General features: G+C 42.6%; 1 pseudogene; it reads right to left on the reverse strand.

Moving 5' to 3' along the window:
• Positions 1–424: 424 nt before the first annotated feature.
• LOC138153232 (cofilin-1 pseudogene) lies at positions 425–973 on the reverse strand (annotated as a pseudogene).
• Between the last annotated feature and the right edge of the window lie 7,908 nt (positions 974–8,881).

Genomic DNA, 8,881 nt, shown 5'->3' on the forward strand with positions numbered 1-8,881 from the left:
TCCTTTTACTGGCCACATGAGTAACTGGGGAGAGAGAGGGGGTCTCCACAACACTGCATTTATACACAAAACTAAACAAGGAGCACAAAGCCACTATTGCGGTTAAAAGTTGGCAGCCCCAGGGAAGGGGTAAAACTGGGGGTGTCAGTTAGAAAAAACTGACCTCCCCCCCATCTGGGCGTCCGGGGGATCCTTGGTCTGCTACAACTCAAGAGGATTGGGAATATCAAAGGCGGTTTAGGAAAGCCAGAGCCACTGGGGTGAAGTGGGGGAGGTCAGGAGTTGGGGGCGGTTTGGCAAATGAGTGAAGGGATTGCCCTGCCCCTGCTAGGATCCTCCCAGCCCCTCGGGTCTGGCAGGAAGGGGGCAGCCTGCTCCCCCACTGGCTCGGGCAGCCCCAGCAGGGGGGACAGAGGTGGGAGACTCAGAAAGACTTCTCCTCCAGGGAAATCAAGGCATTGCCCCACAGTTTCTCGGCCAGAGTACAGCGGTCCTTCACTTCCTCGTAACAATTGGCTTGTAATTCGTGTTTGATTCCTGCCAGTTTCTTCTTGATGGCGTCCTTGGAGCTGGCATAGGTCATTTTGCTCTTGGGGACCCAGAAGATGAACCCCAGGTCCTCCCTCCTCCTTGCTCTCCTTGGTCTCGTAGGTGGCATCGTAGAGCGCGTAGTGGCAGTCCTTGTCCGGCAGCATCTTGATGAAGGTGGTGTAGAGGTTGTCCACTGTCTGGCCCACGTCACCCACCAGGATCTCCTTGCCCTCCTCCAGCACAATGTTCTTGTCCTCGCTTAGGCAGAACAGCACCGCCTTCTTGCGCTTCTTCACCTCCTGGGGGTCGAGGACTTGCGCACCTTCGTGTACTTGAACACTTTGATCACGCAGTCCAAGACAGCCACGCCAGAGGCCATGGTTCCGGAAAGGAGCAAGGGAGCAAGCGAGGGAGGGTGAGGGAGGAACCGAGGGCCACAGGAGAGGAGGGCTCCTTCGTGGCTCCTTCGCTGCCGCGGCCTGGAGCCAACTGAACCCTCTGTTTGTCTTTCAACTGGCCTTGCACAAGAACTGTGGCAAAGGAGGCCAAATGCAGGTGGTAGACACGTCTGTTCATTTACCTGGAAATTAAGACTATCTCTAAAATATTACTTGATTCAAGAGAGGGATGATTGAGCTCCCTCCCCCCCCCTTCCCTACCCTCTACCCCAATTCTCTATTCTACTGATGGGCTGTATCTGGAATTCTCCAGCACTGATACTCCCCTCATCCTCTCCTTTCTTCTACCCCCGCTCAAAACAAAACAAACAAAAACACTGGCTCCTTTATAGTGCAAGGGATGGGAGATAGGTGACCTTCTTTTGCTTCTTAGATTGAGTCACAGGATCTTGTGCTCAGGGGATCGAGGTGACTGAGTCTCTTCTTAATAGGCCATAGAATATTAGATTGCTAGTGCTGAAAGGGAGCCTAGAGTTAAAGTTATTCTCATTTTATAGATGAAAAAACTGAGGCCCAGAGAGATATATTATCTTGTGCAAGATCAGCAAAATGAGCAGTACAAACCATTAAGTATTACAGTTCAGTCAGAGGAATTTGAACTCCCTGTGGTCTAGGAAAGTTAATGAAGGCTCTGTGGGGAAGGTGACATTTGATCTGGGTTTAGTCTGATTAAGCCAAGAGAAGAGGAAAGACCATTCCAAGCATGGGATAATGGTATAAATAAAGGTATGGAGGCTGGAATGTATATTACATGTGAAATGTGCAAGGGAATCTGAGGAATAAAGGGTGAAAAGCTCCTTGATGGCAGGAATGATCTTTTGCCACTCTTTGTATCCCTAGTGCTTAGCACAGTGTTTGACACATAGTAAGTGCTTAACAAATGTTTATTGATTGCTTGCTTGATTGGGCGCTCTCAGTTGAAAGTTCTTCTGGTTCTAGGTGGCTTGTGAAAGCAATGAATTTCTTCAGAGGACCCTAAAGGGCCCAACCAAGACAGACTCAATCTTGCCTTAATGAAGGGAATATAGAAGAATGGCAGGTTGCCATTTCTCACCAACCAACCCCAACTGAGCATAGAAGATCCATAATGATGACAAAGAAAAGCAGCAACAGGTCAGCTGACTGGCTAGAGCCTGCCAGGAGCTGATGGGGAAGGGAAGTAGGACCTCATTTCAAACCTAAGCCCAGGAACTTACTAGCTCTGTGACTCTAAAAGAATCCCTTAAGCTCTCTGGGATTCAGTTTTCTCATCAATAAAATGGGAGGTTGGGTTTAATGACTTCTGTGATCCTTTGCAGCTATAAATCTGTGATCTGATAATTCTGTTATGGTGAGATGTTTTAGGTCAGTTTAACAGAACCTTACCTTGAAGCCACCTGTTCCTAGTTACCCTTTAAAACTGTTCAATTGCTTCTTTGCTGTTTTCCTTCATACAGCATGAGGAAGAGCTACAGATGAGGAAGCAGAGTAAAAAAGGGCCCAAGTACCACCCCACCCTAGGCCCTCCCAATGGAGCAATTCTGGGGCTCTGCTCAAGCACTCTCCTTGAATAGATAAATAAGTAAGAAATATAATCGATAGACATTTGATCAGAACAAGTTGCAGAGTGGGAGGAGGAAATTAGGAAAGGAGGAGATAGATGGAAACAAATTGTAGAAGTGCTTGGCTGCTGATTCAGATTTTATCTTGAATGATTAGGAGACATTTATGACCTTTGAGCAGGAGAAGGATATGTAACAAAGTCTTTTAGAAAGATTAAATTGACAGGAGATGTACCTACATACATACACACATATATATGTGTGTATGGGTGTGTATGTAAGATTAATTGGGGGAGAGGGAACTAGAGTCAGGGATTAATGGGAAAGGTCCCTCTTGCTATGACTGAAGGGGACCAGACAGGAGGTGTCCCAGAAAGCCAGAAGCAAGTCCCACCTCAACAGATCAGCTGGAGATCCTGAGCTCCGGGTGGAGGAGCAGACAAGTGTCAACACCAGGTGCACACCACCTCCAGTTCAGCATCAGGTAAGCTACCAGACTACTACAACATCCAACTGCTAGCTCCTGAGGCCCCAGGACAGAAAACCAGTAACTAGAACCCCCTGACCGCCAGCACAAGAAGTCTGGGACAGGGCTCCTCCTGGGCCCCAGAAGTGGAGATCCAATGTAAAAGCCTGGGGGGAAAGGCAAACAACATGACCAAGAAGAATTTAAATAAAACAATGATCTTAGAGAAATATCTTGGTGACAGGGAAGATCAAAACACAAATTCAGGAGAGTACAACATGATCAATATCCCCACATTCAAAACCTCAAAGGGGAATATTAACTGGTCTCAAGCCCTAAAAGCCTTCTTGGAAGAGCTCAAGAAGGATTTAAAAAATCAAATAAGAGAGGTAGAGGAAAAATTTAAAAATACAATAGACAAAATGGAAAAAAAGTACACTGAAGAAAGTAATTCCTTTAAAAAGCAGAATTAGCTAAATGGAAAAGGAGGCACAAAAGCTAACCGAAGAAAACAATTCATTAAAAATTAAAATTGGGGTGCGGCTAGGTGGCGCAGTGAGTACAGCACTGGCCCTGGAGTCAGGAGGATCTGAGTTCAAATGCGGCCTCAGACACTTAACACACACACACAAAAAAAACTAGCCATGTGACCTTGGCGAAGTCACTTAACTCCAATTGCCCTTCAAAAAAAATTAGAATTGGGCAAGTGAGAACTAATGACTCTATGAGACATCAAGAATCAGTCAAACAAAATCAAAAGGATTAAAAAATAGAAGAAAATGGGAAATTCCTCATTGGAAAAACAATAGATGTGGAAAACAGATCCAGGAGAGATAATTTAAGAATTATTGGTCTACCTGACAACCATGAGGGGAAAAAAGGGCCTTTACATAAGAATGCTACCAGTTCAAGTGACATGTTAGAAACAAAAACTAATCCAATCTCACTTTAATTGATTTGTGATCAGATAGACAGAAAGATAGACAGATAATAGTTGATAAATGACAGAGAGATAGAAATGTCAGACAGAAAAAAGACAGGTAACAGATAATAGTTGGCAGATCATAGAGACAGGCAAACAGAAAGAAGACAGATAGAAAAATAGATGACAGAGAGCCAGAAAATTTACTAAGTTCTTCCTATGTGCCAGGAGCTGTGCTGAGTGATGCAGCCACAAATATAAGCAAATATGATGGTCCCTTCATCTAGGAGCTGATATTCTAATGGAGGAAGACAAAACATAATCTGGAAAGGGGGGAATAGAGGAAGAACATATACTGTGGTATGGAGAAGAGATGGTTGGGAAGCACTATAGAAGCCTCAGTCCAGGCAAGATAAGATCAAAGCAGGCCTATGGAAGCCCAAGGTGATATGGAAAAGAGAGTTCAATTTTCCATTAGGTGGAGACAATGACCTGAGGTGATTCATCCATGTAGGTCTTCCCTCAAATGATGCGCATTGCAACCTGCCTATGCCTGTCTATCTTGTTTAATTCTTGTGCCCAGTAAAGGAACAAAGTTCTGCCTAATGTCCTGGGTGTTCTCCTTGCTTTACCTTCACATTGTCAGAACAGCAACAGAACAAAAGAGCTGTCCAGCAGTTAACTATGTCTGGCACTCATAATGGACCCCTCCCATTGTCTTTTCTGGTCAGGTTTTTCTGTGATGACCTCTGTATGACCATTGTATTCATAAGTGGTTGCAGCCTATATATACTCTCCATTTTCCTACCTGTTGCCAAAAGGGAGTCTGGAATTATGAGTAACAAAAATGATGACAAGAACCATAACACAGTAGCAAAAGGAATTTTATAAAGTGATGCAGAAAAAAATAACAGAAGTTTATGCTTCTAACTGTAGGGATAGTAGAAGCAAGAATTTATACAATGATTTAAGGTTTATAAAGTATGTCCTCATACCAATCCTGGGAAGCAGGTGTTATTATCCCCATTTTATAGATAAGGAAACTGAGGCAAATGGATTAAGTGACTTGTCCAGGATCAGACAGGTAGTGTCTGAGGTCATATTTGAACTCAGGTCCTCCTGATTACAGGTACAGTACTTTATCTCCTATACCAATGTTGTGCCAATAACATCCTTGAGTGTGGCCAGCTATGTTGAAAGTTTCCATAATCAGGGTTTTGATTACAATTGGAAGTCTTACTGAACTAGAACAGAAAGGCTCATTTTACATGAAACTGAGTTCATTGTCTGGGAATTGACTCAAAACAAATGCTAACCAATGGTTTAGCATTTGGGAGATTTGTAAGGAAGAACAAATAAAGGAATTGCACTGTATAAGCTTCCTAATTACTATGTGTCAGAACATGAGAGAGATCTCTCCTACCTTCCCCACCATCCTATCGGTGACCTGTGACCTCCAATCTCCAGAGGCTGGGCATTCCCTTACTCTCAGAAACATCTCCGTATTTGATACTGTCTTAGCGTATTATCAACCAGGTCACCAAACAAAAGTATATCTTTCAGGTGTCTTACGTGATATGGGAATATACATAAAGACCTTTTAGTGTAGGAGAGCCTTTAAGGCAGAGTTTTGTTCTACCAAATCAAATGCCCCACCCCCTTTTTACCTTAGTTAAAAGGAAAAAAAAAGTAATACACACCACAAGATCTTGATTTCTTTACACTTTTCAATCAACTGTGGAATTGTAAAGATGTTGTCTATTTTTTTCAAATGCTTACCCTGCATTAATAAAGACAAAGCATCTAAATGAAGAAAGTGATAGTCCACCTGAACCCTCCCCCTTGGTCATATTGTATCTGGAGCATTCTCAGAGTCAGCTCAGCTTGTCACATTTTAGAAAGACTTTAACAAACTGTAGCATGTCCAAAGGATGGTAACCATAAACGGAGAAAGGGTAAAAGACCAAGCTGAATACAGAATGATCATTTAGTGGAACTGAAGATGTTTAGCTTCCAGAAGACTTGAGGTTTGGGGTTAGGGGTGTGCAGGGAGGCATGGTAGCTATTTCAAGTGTTTCACAGGCTATCATGTGGGGAAAGGATTAAACTTACTGTTTTGCTCCCATGGGTAGAACTAGGAGCAATGGGTGAAATTTGCAAAAAGGCAGAAGTCAGGTTAATATAAAGAATGATTCTGGGGTGGCTAGGTGGTACAGTGAATAGAACAGCAGTCCTGGAGTCAGAAGGACCTGAGTTCAAATCCAGCCTCAGACACTTGACACACTAGCCTGTGACTTTGGATAAGTTACTTAACCCCAATTGCCCTGCCTTCCCCCCTCCAAAAAGTTATACATACATACATACATACATACATACACACATATATATATATATATATATATTTATATAAAGAATGACTCCCTGATGATTAGAGAGTGACGGACTCCCTCAGGAAGCAGTAAATAGTACTCATTATCAGCAATATCAAATTTAAGGTTTACAAATCACTTTTCATGTTATCTCTTTTGATCTGCACAACACTGTGTTATTATTGTTCAGTTGTTTCTACTGTGTCTAACTCTTTGTGACTGTATTTGGAGTTTTCTTGACAAAGATACTACAGTGATTTGCAATTTCCTTTTCCAGCTCATTTTACGATGAGGAAACTGAGGTAAACAGGCTTAAGTGACTTGTAAGTAACTTGACCAGGGTCACACATCTATTAAGTATTTGAGGCCAGATTTGAAATCATGAAGATAAGTCTTCCTGACTCCAGGTCTGGAGGTACCACCTATCTGCCTATAACACTTTGAGGTAGGTGAATTATTATCTCCATTTTACAGGTGAAGAAACTGAGGTTGCAAGAGTTTAAGTGATGTAGCCAGGATCAATTACTCAGCAATTGTGTCTGAGGTAGGTCTTGAACCCAGATCTTCTTGACTTCCAACCCTAGCACTTTCTCTACTATTCTACCTCACTGCTATACCAGCAACGTGATATTCACAGCACCCACAGTGGCTTATGAATATGCTAGTGTAGTTGTGAATCACAAAATGTAACAGGCTCTTCATATGGAGGACAGAACCAAAGCATTTATTCAAATACCAGAAAACCAAGTACCAAAACCAGAAAGTCAAAGTCGTTACAGTAACCACAAAGTTGGTACACATAGTCAATGCAGTGAACACCCACATTCCTAAGCCTTCAAAGCAAAACAGGCTCCCTCAGGAAATCATCCTCCTCTCCTCACTCACTCCCTCAAGCAAGCATCCTCCTCTCCTCATTCACAGTAGCTCCTTAACCTCCAACTGAGTAGCTGCTCACCCCCAACAGTTCCAGCTCCCAGCAGTTCTCGTTCCCAGCAGCTCTGGCTGGCTCTCAGAAGTTCTTAGTAGCTCTGGCTGATGCTCAGAAGTTCTCAGCAGCTCTGGCTGGCTCTCAGAAGTTCTCAATTCGGTTCTCAGAAGAAGTTCTGGTTCTCTAGCTTGGGATTTTCCTTATATATAATATTAGCTTCTCCCTGTTCTGTCCCTTCCTGTTACATCAGCAAGTTCATGCCACAGTGGGATCCACAAGTTCTGAATCTTAATACGTAACATAATCATGAACTTGAAACAAGGTGTTTGCTTGCCAATACAAGGAGCATAGAAGATCTTTAAATACCATTACCATTACAACTGACTCCTTCAACATCACTAGGGTCTTCAGGTAGAAGCTGTCTGATCACTTGTTAAGGATGCATTAGAAAGCATTCTTGGTGTCCCAAGGGTGGTAGATGACCTCTGAGGCCTTCTAGTTCATCTGAAATTCTGTGATTGTTTTGGCCATTCATAGTACTTCTGGCCTATACCATTCATTTGGAAACCTAATTATATACTGTCAAGTTAAGGTAAGATTGCCAGCACAGAAAAGTACAATACTTAATACTATCTGTTTGTTGTTTTCTTTAGTTAGTCATTTCAGTCTTATTTGACTCTACATGACCCAGTTTGGGGTTTTCTTGGCAAAGATACTGGAGTGGTTTGCCATTTCCTTCTCTACATAATTTTTCAGATAAGGAAACTACAGTAAACAGGGTTAAGTGACTTGCCCAGGGTCACACAGCTAGTTAAGTATCTAAGGTCATATTTGAACTCAGGTCTTCCTGATTTTAGGTACAGTATTCAATTCCTTCTGCTGCCTAGTTTCCCCAATATTGTTTGGTGACAGACAAAGGGTCATTGCATTTTTTCTTTTTGACATAAGGAATGCCATTGTAAAACAAGGTTCCATTTCAATGTAAAATGGGCAGTCACATCTAATCCTCATATTTTGCTTTTCTTTTCCCCAGGTCTTATGCAAGACCAACCAAGACTATCTATCTATCTGTCTGTCTCTCTGCCTATCTATCTGTCTGTCTGTCTCTCTTCCTCTCTGTGTTCACCCTGTCACAGTTCAACTAGGCCTTCAAAAAACTAACAGAATTGAAGCCTCTTTCTCTCCCCTGCCCTGTACCATAACATAGTGCCCCAAGGCCAGTGACTGGTTGGTTGTCAACACATGATGACTATATATTTTCTGTATATTTTACATGCCTGTGGGAAATGATCCCTATTAAGAAGTCCACCTGACCCACAAAAACACACTTTCTCTATGCTTTAAATGATGCTTCTCATTGCCTATGCTTGTAATTATTTATTTTTTGCTTTTTGGAGGGCAATTTGGGGTTAAGTGACTTGTCCAAGGTCACACAGCTAGTTTTTGTGTTAAGTGTCTGAGGCCAGATTTGAACTCAGGTCCTCCTCACTCCAGGGCTGGTGCTCTATTCACTGTGCCACCTAGCTGCCTCTATGCTTGTAATTTAATGTACAAAATAAAGCTTTTTTATTGACTCCTAAATTGCAATAAAGTAAATTTTCACGCTGTTGCTTTTCTTGTTATTCCTAAAGCGTAACACAGTGCCTGTCACACTGCACGTGCGCAA

The sequence above is a fragment of the Petaurus breviceps genome, unplaced genomic scaffold, assembly GCF_028583685.1.
Source record: "Petaurus breviceps papuanus isolate PSGF00001 unplaced genomic scaffold, PetGlider_PUasm1.0 151, whole genome shotgun sequence".
Taxonomy (NCBI): Eukaryota; Metazoa; Chordata; class Mammalia; order Diprotodontia; family Petauridae; genus Petaurus; species Petaurus breviceps.